Genomic DNA, 12,884 nt, shown 5'->3' with positions numbered 1-12,884 from the left:
CCAGGTTACTTAGGGCGCAGATAGGGCGATTGTCGGGCGTGAATGAATAGCGGGTGTTAGGTGCAGGAGTGAAGGGTGGCGGGCGTGGTAGGTTAGAAGGTAGCTGGGAATATTGTGAAGGCCGTGACTGAAACGAGTATTGACGGCATTGCGGAGAGGAGCGATGGATAGGGATAAGATGGCGGCCGAAATGATTGATAAGACAAAGGCGAACGTTTAAATTGCCGTGAGTTAGACATACGTGCATCATAGCGTGGTGGTGGAGGCGTAAATTGACTAGCGCGTCTGCTAGTAGTAGTACGCGTATTTATATTGTCAGCAGCAGCCGCAATCCTGCGTGTTTGCGATAGATCAGCCACGATTTGTCGCAAATCCGCAATCTGCTGTTGGATTCTTTCTGCATTAGTCGCGGTAATTTGTGAAACCTCGGTAACTTCAGGCTTCTGTAAGCAAATCCTTACTTCTAAATCAAGTGCACTCTCTGAATTTACAAGTTGTACAGCTTTAATAAAAGATGGCGGGTTCTGCCGAACTATTGTACGTTTTAAGGAATCGGACGAAATGCCATCAATAAATTGTACAACCAGTCTGATATTGTGAATGGTATCAGTATCAGAAATGATCCCAAACGCAGTTTGTGCATGATTCTCCAAGCGTTTGGCAAATGCCTGTACTGAATCAGAAAAGCGTTGTTTAGCTTTCTTAAACTTCTGTAATGCTATTGGTATTTCACTCAAATCTGTGTACCGTTGCTTCAAAATTTGAATAAAATGCGACCATTCAATCGCAGGGTACATGGTAAAAAATTTCTGCAGCATAACTGTAGCCGGCTCTCCTCCTACTTTCTCTCTCGCCACCAGAAGAAGAAGGCTCGAGTGCGTTTTTCTTCTTCTTGTTCTTCGGTTTGGGTTTTTTCCATCGCTACTGATATGTCCTCGGCATCATCGTGATCACCATCATCATCATCATCATCGTCGTCGTCGCCGCCGTAATCATCACAGATACCGTTATCGTCATCGTTGTAGTAAAAGTAGTTATTTATCGTCGTCGTCATCATTGTCATCAGCATCTACAATCATCATTATCATCATCATCATCATCATCATTATCATCATCATCATCATCATCATCATCATCATCACTATCATCATCATCATCATCACTACCACCATCATCATCACTACCAGCATCGTCACCATCAGCAGCAGCAGCAGCAGCCCGCAGACCATCACACTGTTCCTACGATCGCACGCATGCACGCACACACGCACACACAAACACACAAACACACAAACACGCGAACGCGAGCGCACGCACGCACACACGGCTGACGGCAGCACGGACAGCAGAATAACCAAACGATGTTCAACCGAGTAAAGAACGTAGCCAAGTGAAAAATACGACCTTACGACCGGCGGCGGTGGCGGCGGCGGCCGAAACGTCGGCATCGTTAGGCGAGAAACAGCGCGTGAAAATGCCGCAGCAGCCGCTATAACACGGTGCACGTGCGAGCACCGCCCCCTCCCCTCCCCCATACCCAATTCCCGCAACGCCCCACCCCCACTCCGCCACCCCACCCACCACGATGAACGCGAAATACGCTACACGCTGTGATCGCAATGCAAGTTTAATTCGCTCGTACCTGGGGACGAAACGCATCGTTCCTTAATTGCCGTAAGCAATTATGTAACCCATAGCGTTTGAGCGAACGAAGGGCGAACGGTCGCTTGCCTCATCACAGTCACACTGACTGACTCACACCGTCACTCATGATGACGCACGGAAGAGTCCATGACGTCACGGAAGAGTCTGACGTCACGAGCAATGCCTCCATGCGCGCATATTTATAACATTTATAGCATATTTATAGCATATGATAGTCTTAAGTAGATAAATTCAGGCACTACTTAGGAATATATCACACACACGCACGCCAGCTGCATTGTCAGCGCACGCGCACGCACACCCATACGCAACAACGCACACACACACACACACGCACGCACGCACAGACACACACACACACATATATATATTAGGGGTGAATAAACAGAATATGTCATTATTCACCCCTAATATCCTGATATATATAGCCTAATATATATATATATCCACCGAAAAACATGACCTAGAGCCTACTTTCGCAGAAGTGCCGAGCGTATGTGCTTTTTTATGCGTGCCAGACGGACAGATAGACAGTGTTTAACCTTGTGCGTTCTAGACAACTAGACAAACGCGGGTAAATAGAGAATGAGTTATTTATTACATGGGCAGCCGAGCACATACACAACCTTCACAGTGTGTCCCGCACGACTAGATCGGACACGAGGAAGACAAACAATACGTAATCTCTCTCTCTCTCATCTCTCTCTCTCGTCTCTCTCTCTCGCTCGCTCTGCTGACCCCTCTTTCTCTACCCTCTCGATGTCACGCCCAACACAAACTGCTAATACAAAGTGCTAACACCCGTCTACATTTGATAAGATATGATCATAAGTTAATAATAGAGTCTATTATATTAATCACTCCTGATATGATGGATTGAAGACAGTGATAATGTTGTATCGTAGGGCTGCGGGCTAATTAGGGCTTTGCGACTAATTGTCTAAACTTCTAACCCTAACAAGTTATTGTTGTTATTGTAATGTAACCCACTGCGCGCACCCTAACCCCATAGAGCCAGACGGTGATTGGCCGGTTGTCGGATTGAAATGTCGCCGGGCGGATTTCGGAAACAGACATATGAATAGACACAAACAAAAGATCAAAAATTAGTTATTTACCTAGAGGAGAGACGTTAGTCATTACCCAGGTCATACGTGAGTTATTACATAGATATTCCTATCAAGATTTAGCGGACGAAGACGAGACACGGGGCCTAGGCTTGGGTGCCTAGGTCGCCGTAGTGTATATATATTTGTATCGTGTTTACTAATAAAGTCAGTCTTCAACAACAAATTCGGCGACTGGATCATCTTTACTCGTTGCTACAACCTGATACCATTTGCTAACTCGACACTGCTACGATGCCGAAGCGGAGATCAACAACTTAACAACTCTACGCTGCTTACCACTCTACGATTCTACGATGCCGGAGCAGAGAAAACAACAACCTTTTTTCAGTACAATAATAACTCTGCCCAACATCGTACGCACGTGAGGCTCATCTGAGCTCTCACTCTACGGCAGGGGTCCTTAACCTGTGATCCATGGACCCCTTTGGGGTTCGGCGATGTGGTTCCGGGGGTCCGTAAACCAGGCGCATGCAAATTTTTGTGTTTGTGTGCGTATCTGAATTTTTCTGGGGAGGGGTCTGGTCCTTTCACTAGTTTCTCAAAAGGGTTCACCACTCAAAAAAGGTTAAGAACCACTGCTCTAGGCTGAGCTTTTACTCTAGGGTAGCGAGCAGGGCAGTTTACTTTTTAACAACTCAATACAAACTGTTAATAGTACCATAAAGCATGCACCCGACTACATGTTCCACCTGCCCGCACACACATTTCTGAGCAGGCACGGTGCACTGTTTAAACTGTGCCTGTTATCTGATAGATTATAACAAGAGCTAATAATACGCTAGACCTTGATCATAATACAATCTCGCACACTTGTGTCGCCCGCTATAGATTCCCTGCACAGATAAAAAGGGAGAGAGAAATAGAGAGAGAAAGGGGGAGAGAGAGCGAGAGAAACAGAGGGGGGAAGAGAGAGCAAGAGAAACAGGGAGAGAGAGAGAGCAAGAGAGAAAGAGAACGAAAGAGGGAGAGAGAGAGAAAGAGACAAAAAGACAGCGCGAGAGAGAGAGCGAGAGAGAGAGAACCAGATATAACAACATGGTCGAACAAACAATGTCATGAAGACATCGACGCAGAAGTCTTCTATCTAACGACCGCTGATCATAAACGCCGATTATGGACGCAGGCACGGAAACCTTTAAATAAGCGCGCGTCCGTGCGAGGAGAGCGGCGGAGCAAAGCCATTGTCGCGCATAATGAGGACGAGCAACTCGTCGCAGCCTCCGCTAACGAGATGCATCACTGCGGGGATTCTTCGTTAGGGAGTTCTCGCCACGCCGTTTGCCCGTTCGTTCTGGGACCTTCCTTCCCGAAACCCCGATCCGCCCCTCCATCGGGCCAGGAAACACTTGGGTGTGGTCCGAGAGCGGGGACCTTCCCGGGGGGAAGTCGGAGGAGGGAAACTTCCTTTCTCTCATCGAAGAGAGAGGCCAGAGAGGGAGGACACCCCGGGTCAGTAGAAACCTACCCTCTCTCATCTAAGTGATCTCAAGAGCGGGGACCCCCAAGAGGAAAGGTCGGAAGAAAACCTACCTTCTCTCAACGAAGTGGTCCCAAGAGTAGACCTCCCAGGATGAAGGTCAGAGGAAGAAAGGAAACCTACCTTCCCTCAGCGAAGTGACCCCAAGAGCGGGGACCCCCCGGGGGAAGGTAAGCGAAAGGAAGGAGAGGAACCTACCTTCTCCCATCAAAGTGGTCGCATCCGCATGCTCTGTTGAGTCGCCGGGGCCGCGGGCCACCCCCGGCACCTGCAGGTTCAGGCACGGCTCCTGCTCCCGTTCTCGTCCTAGAAGCGAGTTCGTCTGCAAAACACGAAGCAGCATAGAGCGCGTTACCGCAGTGCGACAGTACAAAAAGTAGCAACAAAAAGCTTCACGCGCGGCGGCGGCGGCGGCGGCGAACAGAAATAAGCGCGGCGACGACTGTATGTGTAACGCACGCGTGCTGTCGTCCCCCCAAGGCGAGTCGACGCGATACGCTCACCATAATGACCGCAAATCTCTCACTAGCCGGCTTCGCGCAATAATACATGGCATTAGGGTCATTGCATATTTTCAGTTCAAATAGGTTTAAATTACGCTATGGAAAAAATTTTATTGTCAAAATTCATTAAAAAATCTTTTTCTAGATATATTCTTTTTAGAATATGTTTTAAAACTAATGGCTGTATAGTTGCTTACAATGTCGGTGGCGCTAATACTAGCATATCTACGTTTAAAGTTGCGCATTGCAACTTTTTGGCTGCAGGCTACAGATGGAGGGTGTTTCTCATAAATTCATTAATTGAAGAGAAGGATTGCAATATCTTATAAACAACTTTTAGATTCAGTTATCATATGGACGAATTTGTCCTAAAATAAAAAATCATTGGGTTAAATAGCAATTAGGTATAAATATAATTGCACTTTTGTGATTATCTCTTGGTCTGTAACGTGCAAAATAAATCGGCAAAAGCTTAACTTTGTCAGGGTAGCATCACAGTCGCGGGATGTCATATCAGCAGTCAATTATAAAGATTTCAAAACTCACTGTTGTTTTTAATATATGACAAATGTGAATGCATGATTATAGAAATTTGTAGGTATATACAATTATTTATACACTTACTATCATATTATACTCTAATATTCTAGAGCAGGGTGCGAAGTTAACGGTAGTCCGGAGTCAAATACTCCCTGATTTACTATTGGACTCCCTGATTTGACATATGCAGGAGTCCGTGTAACTCCCTGAAAATTCTGCCATACTACCTAATGAACTAACTAGTTCGTTCCGGAGCACGGCCTCGCGGAATTGCTGTATTATGTGTAAAGAAAATTTGGCAGACTTGCAACTGCATGAATCTTAAAAATAAGCACATGCGTTATTGTTAATATCTTTAATTTTACACCTCAGACTGAGGACTCCCTCATTTTGCTGCGGACTTCCGCTTTTTGAGGCTAGATAGTCCCTTGGACTCCCTTGTTCAAAAGTTAATTTCGAACCCTGCTAGAGTGTTGTATCGAGACTCGTATCGAGAGAGCGTATAGCCAGAACGCAACCCCCGTAACGGGCAATGTTTTGTTACGAGGTCGAAAACTTTGAACACGAGTATGAAATCAGCTAAATAAACGAGCGTAAAATGATTTTTTTTACATTTCCGCGATTAAAGTTCGCGCGATCGTCGCACGTATTTTGAACATAAAATTAAAATGCTAGATCAGAAGACTTAATTACGACGAATTTCAAAAGTCGACAGATATTCCTCGACTGCAGAGAATGCATCAGCAGCAGCCAACGAGGATTCCCAAAATAGTGACGGGAGAAGGAGGGGAGGCCTAATCCCCCCCGAGTCTCCACTTGCATCGGTTTTCTCCACATGCCGAAGTGTTTGCGCGTGTGGGGCAATACACTGCTCTAGATTTCCTCTCCGGGAGGGTCACCGTATGTAAACCACTCTACTGCTGCTGCTATTGTAAAACAGGCAGCGATGAGAGAATGCAACAAACATCACTTAACCACTCTGCTGCTGCTGCTGCTGCTGCTATTGTAGAGCAGTGATGAGAGAATGCAACAAACATTAGTTAACCACTCTGCTGCTGCTGCTGCTATTGTAGAGCAGCGATGAGAGAATGCACCAAACATTAGTTAACCACTCTACTGCTGTTGCTGCTGCTGCTGCTGCTGCTGCTGCTGCTATTGTAAAGCAGCGATGAGAGAATGCACCAAACATTAGTTAACCACTCTGCTGCTGTTGTTGCTGCTGCTGCTGCTATTGTAGAGCAGCAATGAGAGAATGCAACAAACATTAGTTAACCACTCTGCTGCTGCTGCTGCTGCTGCTATTGTAGAGCAGTGATGATGAGAGAATGCACGAAACATTAGTTATAGCTGATGTTGGCAGCAGCATCTTTTCTCTAACCCAGTGATTTATAACCTTGGTTGAGTCGTAGACCCCTTTGAAAATCTGACGAAAGCTACGGATCCCTCCCCAGAAAAACGCACGCAAGCACATTAACACAATATTTTGCATGTGTCTGGTTCACGGACCCCCTGAAGCCCATCCACGGACCACAAAGGGGTCCATAGACCACAGGGTAAGAACTCCTGTAACCTTTCAATGATCGTTCGGCATTCTCGTGAAATTTTCACGGCTCTACAGACGCACACGATTGCTAGAATTTCTTAAAATGAAAGCTCCCAAGTCAAAGCAAGGCCACAAATATACATTATCGATGTCAGAAAATAGGAGTGCGATAATCATTTATGTATTACATGCGTTATTAATGGTCTTATAGCACGAATAAAAATGGAATTGCAAGGGTGTTGCAACTCTTGCAGCACAAAGTACAAATTTAACTTTTGTTGATAACAATATCTAGCCAGGAAGATTCCTGTGGTTTTACCATGATGCACACACGTACACACACATAGACACACGCACACGCACATGCACATGCATACGCACACACGCGCGCACACACACACACGCACATGCACATGCACACGCACACATACAAACCCACACATAGCCAGTCAAGCAAATTTATCTGATAAGACCAGTAAACACACATCCTGCAAATCTACTATACAACTATCTTTTTTGATAGCGCAAGTGCACAGGTTCACATATATATAGCCACACACGTCGAGGCTGTAGGGAATAGACAAAGAGTCATGCAACTCCCTTGAATATGGAGCAAAACTAAACCATAAAGCTACTCAGATCTGATATAAATAAAGATGAAATAATCATAATAACTTAAAGAACAGCTTTCTCCTTGAATGTTAATCCTAATCTTACATGTACGGATTAATCCTCTACTTTTCTCAAATTTCCTCGTCACTGTCTAGAATAGGTTAGGATTTTCTGCCACCCATACTAACATTGCCAAGTAATATTGCCAAGAATTTGCTCAGGGTATGGCTATGCTCCTACAGCTACATAGAATTGATTAAAAAATAGCTTTAAAAGTTTAAAACAAAACTATACTATCACATTTTGGCTGGAAAAGCTGCATTTAATGGATTTTGGTTTAATAGATAATCAAAAACGATTAATTCAATGAATATTGTGTAATAATCAGTGTTGTATCTTGAAGAAATCAATAAAAAAAATTATTTATGATAAAGTCCCACCACTTGATCACATGGCAGATGGTTATTGATAAGTAACTGCAAAACACATTACAGAGACCCCAACCCTAAGCATCACCTAAACTGGAGATTCTCCAGCCTGGACCCCTTGGCAAACTGGAGACCACACTCTGAGCGCGCGGATCGTGGATTGCGAGCGCCAAAGGCGCTCGCCCATTCCGGGTGGGGTCCAGGGGCCCGCCTTAGGGGCAGGGGTCCAGAGGGCAGCGCCCCCGGAAGCTCCTGGATTTTAAGTTTTTTTTCGTATTGAAACAAGCTATTTGTGACCCGCTCCCGCATAATACGGACTAAGTCGCAAGTCATTGTTTTGAGTAATAAGCACGCACACACGTTAATGCTGAAAATGGCCTACTTGGAAAAAAATGAGATTTTTAGAAAAATAAGTTTTTAATAGCATATTTAATCCAGATATATAGGTTCAGATATCTCTAGATTATTTGACCCACAATAAAATTAATATTTTAGCAAGGACATGTTTAAAAAAACACAAGAAAATTGACAATCATTCCAAAAGAGTGTGACATCTTTGGAACGCTTTATCTCAAAAGCTGCATATTCCGGAATAAGTCGGTTTCCGATCTTCAAATTGCTGTAGATCGGTCAATTCTTTAGATATAGCCAAATATTATATATCATTTTAAAGGTAATTAAATGATCTATTCAGATATGCACAAAACTCAATTTGTAGAATTTCCTACTTAATCCTGGTTTTGCTGGAGCGGGTCACATTTTTTTACACATTTGTTGGATTTATTTTATTAAAGAAACAAAGCGAAATAGCATCTGTAGATATTGCTGGCCTTAATTCTGTCACTTTATTTCTTTTGTTCAAACTGAAGTGTGTTCTAGGTTGTACTTACTCAATCAAATGATAAAAAAAAAAATAGTTATTACACTTTTTTTTATTTGGGCGGGAGAAAACAAAACTTTTAAAAGCGAAAGAAAATTTAGTTTAAGCGGGAGAACAGGAGATTTTGGGAAAATGGCCCCAAAACGCGAGATCTCCCGCCCAAAACGGGAGAGTTGGAGTCTCTGACATTAAAGGTTTTCGCATCACATGACACAATTATTGCATGCTGAAATAATACATATTAAATGATTTATGATATATGATTTATGATTTACTTACCTATCAACTATCATATCATATATATTGCTTTATTCATATTCGGCGTCTTAAGTTGCTTAGTGCCACGAGCTGTATGATGCCCTTGCGAGATTTCACATTCAGATTAGATACATTTCTTTTTTCTTTTATGATTTATAACATGTAAATGCATATTCTAATTTCTATATAAATTTATAATGGCAGTCAGATTAAATTAGCGACTTTTACTTTTATTGATATTACTATTAGCACGAACAGGTAGTAATTATGTTATATGTAGTATGTCGTGTGTAGCAATGGGTAGTACATCACGTTATATAATGACATGACATATGTCCAGGACTTGTGTGACATGATATGAGATAGACACGGAGTAGACAAGAGTCAACGAGTGACATCAATTTACAAATATCACGGTACGGACTCCTGACATGTTCACGCCATTAGGCCGTAAACCACACGACGTATAACGTACCGGTTTAACACACGTATGTCCTCCGCACAGCTTGTAGTCTTATTAGTTACTACTAACACTAAAAACTTCTTATAACTTAGCTTATTCTTTTCTTATTTAGTCTTACCATTTATCAAGGTACTACAGTGAGATATCAGCCAATGAGCGCTGGGACAGGACAAGAATGAGATCGTTTTTCAGTGTATGCATGCGCTTGAATTTGTTATTTCTGCTTAGAAATGCTTAGAACTCTTTGCATTTGTTAATTTGCATTTTGATACTTTAAGGTATCACACTGGCAAATCATTTCACATAGGCGGCCATACTTACAAAAAAAATCTCATAAATCAGCAGTTGCAGCATGTTTTGTTGAGATATCACAATGCCATCCTCTGAATCCACGTCGCAAGTGACACCGTATATGTTGTTAACTCAAATATTCTTTCATAATTTTTTATGTAAACAAGCTTTTGCCGGCACGCACTCGAAATAGCCACGTTGCAATATCATTTTACGCGAAAAATGGGGGTGTGACCTAGCTTTGGTACAGCCAGGTAGTTGAGTTTTTTTAGCCGAAAGGCACTGAGGGTGGTCACAGCCAGAGTTTTTTTGCGCCCTCAATGGGTCTTTTACGTCCCCATTGGTCTTAGTATTACTGGAGACGGGACCGCCATTTTACGTAGTCATCGGAGCCACGGGAGATTCACAGTCTCCAATGTTGAGAGTCAGGTTTTTTACACCTTGAGAAAATTCACTGCCCCGGCCGGGGTTTGAACTCACATTCTTCATTGGACAGTGTACGAGGCCTAACCACTGGGCCACGGAGGCTCTCATATTTCTTATTAAAAATGCTTAGAACTCTTTGCCTTTGTTAATTTCGGAAACTAGAATCTCTGCTGAACCCGACAGCGTAAGCGGCTCGTCCGGGGTGTGTTGCTGGGGCGGCCGGGAAATTTTTGAAGGAAGCCTACATATATATATTAAACTGCGAGGCTACGCCTACGATGACGACGCTATATGGCGCAGGATAGCGTCCCTTGGCAAGAAGTCCTGTTGATCGACGGCACAGCTTAGCTGAGACGGCCGCAGAGAAATCTTGTTGCATTCTGTGTAATGCCCGTTTCGGTCTCCTAGGCAATTTTTATTATGGGTGTGGGCTTCGTTTAGTTTCTATAATCGTGTGTTCATAGCGGCTGGGTAAACACGGAACTTACACACCCCCTCCTCTCCCGTGCTGGCCTTGTCTTCTTAGTTGGAGGTTTATTATCGTACGTCTGTACGCCGCACGCGTAACAAACGAGGGCGCTTGAACATCAGTCTAGACTGGCCCGTGTCAAAGCACGCAGCGCGCCTACTACGTTTTCTACGCTGCTGATCTTAGTTCACCTTAGCTGCCGATGACCGACTATACGATGAGTAATTCGAATCGCGATCGTTTTGATGTGCAATAAGAAGGAGGAGGGAACGCAGAGAAGGTAACAGCGTGTTGAAACGCGGGTTGAATAATTACACACGCAATAAGCACACGTGCGTGAAACTGTAAAGGCGAGAGTGAGACTGCGTGCCCTTGCATCAAACTTGAGCATAACACAATTAAACAAAGTGAAGGACAATCTCTTGAGCATAAAGTTTAAAGCGGAAGGTCTTTTTCCAGCCATATATAAGATGACGATAAAGCACGCATTAGTTCACAGATCCCTCCACAGCGTCGTAGTTGTTTCACTGACTGTAAGAGAAGAACGGGTACGTTGTAATATTTTGGCTGATGAATTTCGCTAATATACTATGAACTACTGGTAAATACTGTATTATGTACTGCGCTCCATACTATGCTCTACGTTATGTTATAGTTTATACTCTATTCTATATGATATGTTATATTATGCACTAATTAGCTCTATACTATAATTAACGTTATGTTATAGTTTATACTCTATTCTATGTTATATGTTATATTATGCGCTAAGCTCCATAGTATACTTTACGTTATGTTATAGTCTATACTCTATTCTATGTTATATTATGTTATATTATGCATTAATTATCTCATTACTATGCTTTACGTTATGTTATAGTTTATACTCTATTCTATGTTATATGTTATATTATGCACTGCGCTCCATAGTATGCTTTACGTTATGTTATAGTTTATACTCTATTCTATGTTATATATGTTATATTATGCACTGCGCTCCATAGTATGCTTTACGTTATGTTATAGTTTATACTCTATTCTATGTTATATGTTATATTATGCACTGCGCTCCATAGTATGATTAACGTTATGGTATAGTTTATACTCTATTCTATGTGATATGTTATATACTGTTATATGGTTTGTTATGTTAAATACTATGTTATAAATAAGTTATATGTAGTGTTACATACTTTGGTATACATTATACTGTACGCTATGTTATATACTATATTATATACTGTGTTACGTGCTATATTATATACTCTACTCTACTACCAGCGGGGTATTATAAGAATGCGTTTCAAAGGACTTAATCATAATGTACCACGAACATTGTTATGGCGTTTCATCACCAGACGTCGCTGCGTGTCATTGCTGACCAGATCCCAAAATGTTTCCTTTCGCAGATAAAATGAAATTATCTGCGATCTGTCTACTGGTGATGTGCGCATGCGCAGTGAACGCCGGCACACGCCGCCGATTAAGGTCACGTCCGTCAAGCACTGACGTCACGCTGTCCGGAACCATCGCGAGGGACCAGCCAAGATGGCCGCGTGGCCCCCGCGGCTTGCGCGTGAACAACCAAAACAGAAAAGGTGCAAATCGACGAGTGAAACGTTAGAGAACATATACATAGTGTGTGTGTGTGTGTGTGTGTGTGTGTGTGTGTGTGTGTGTGTGTGTGGTGTGTGTGTGCGTGAGCGTGTACACGTGCGTGTGCGCGTGCGCGTGTTTTTGTGTGTAACACACAAGCGTGCTGATGCTGGTAGAATGTCCCGCCAGGATAAGAAATGTGCGCCAGAATCACATGAGCAATTGCTAAACCTCGGATGACACCGCTATGGTTCCCTTGCCACATAGCGGATATTATTATAGGTTGATATGCATTTATGCCTTAAATTTATGATCCGCCACGGATTGACCAAACTGTATATCTTCTTGTTGACACACACACACAGGCACGGAGAACTTCATCGTGGGTGGCACGTTAGCAGTTAGCAGCACGGCACCCTGGCAGGTATGTTACTATCACACGCACGCACGCACACACACACGCACGCACGCACGCACGAACGCACTCACGCACGCACGGATGCATACACACGCACACACACATACACACACACACACACACACACACACACACACACACACACACACACACACACACACACACACACACACACACACGCACGA

The sequence above is a fragment of the Priapulus caudatus genome, unplaced genomic scaffold, assembly GCF_000485595.1.
Source record: "Priapulus caudatus unplaced genomic scaffold, Priapulus_caudatus-5.0.1 Scaffold924, whole genome shotgun sequence".
NCBI classification, from domain to species: Eukaryota; Metazoa; Priapulida; class Priapulimorpha; order Priapulimorphida; family Priapulidae; genus Priapulus; species Priapulus caudatus.
This window is presented reverse-complemented; position numbering follows the sequence as displayed.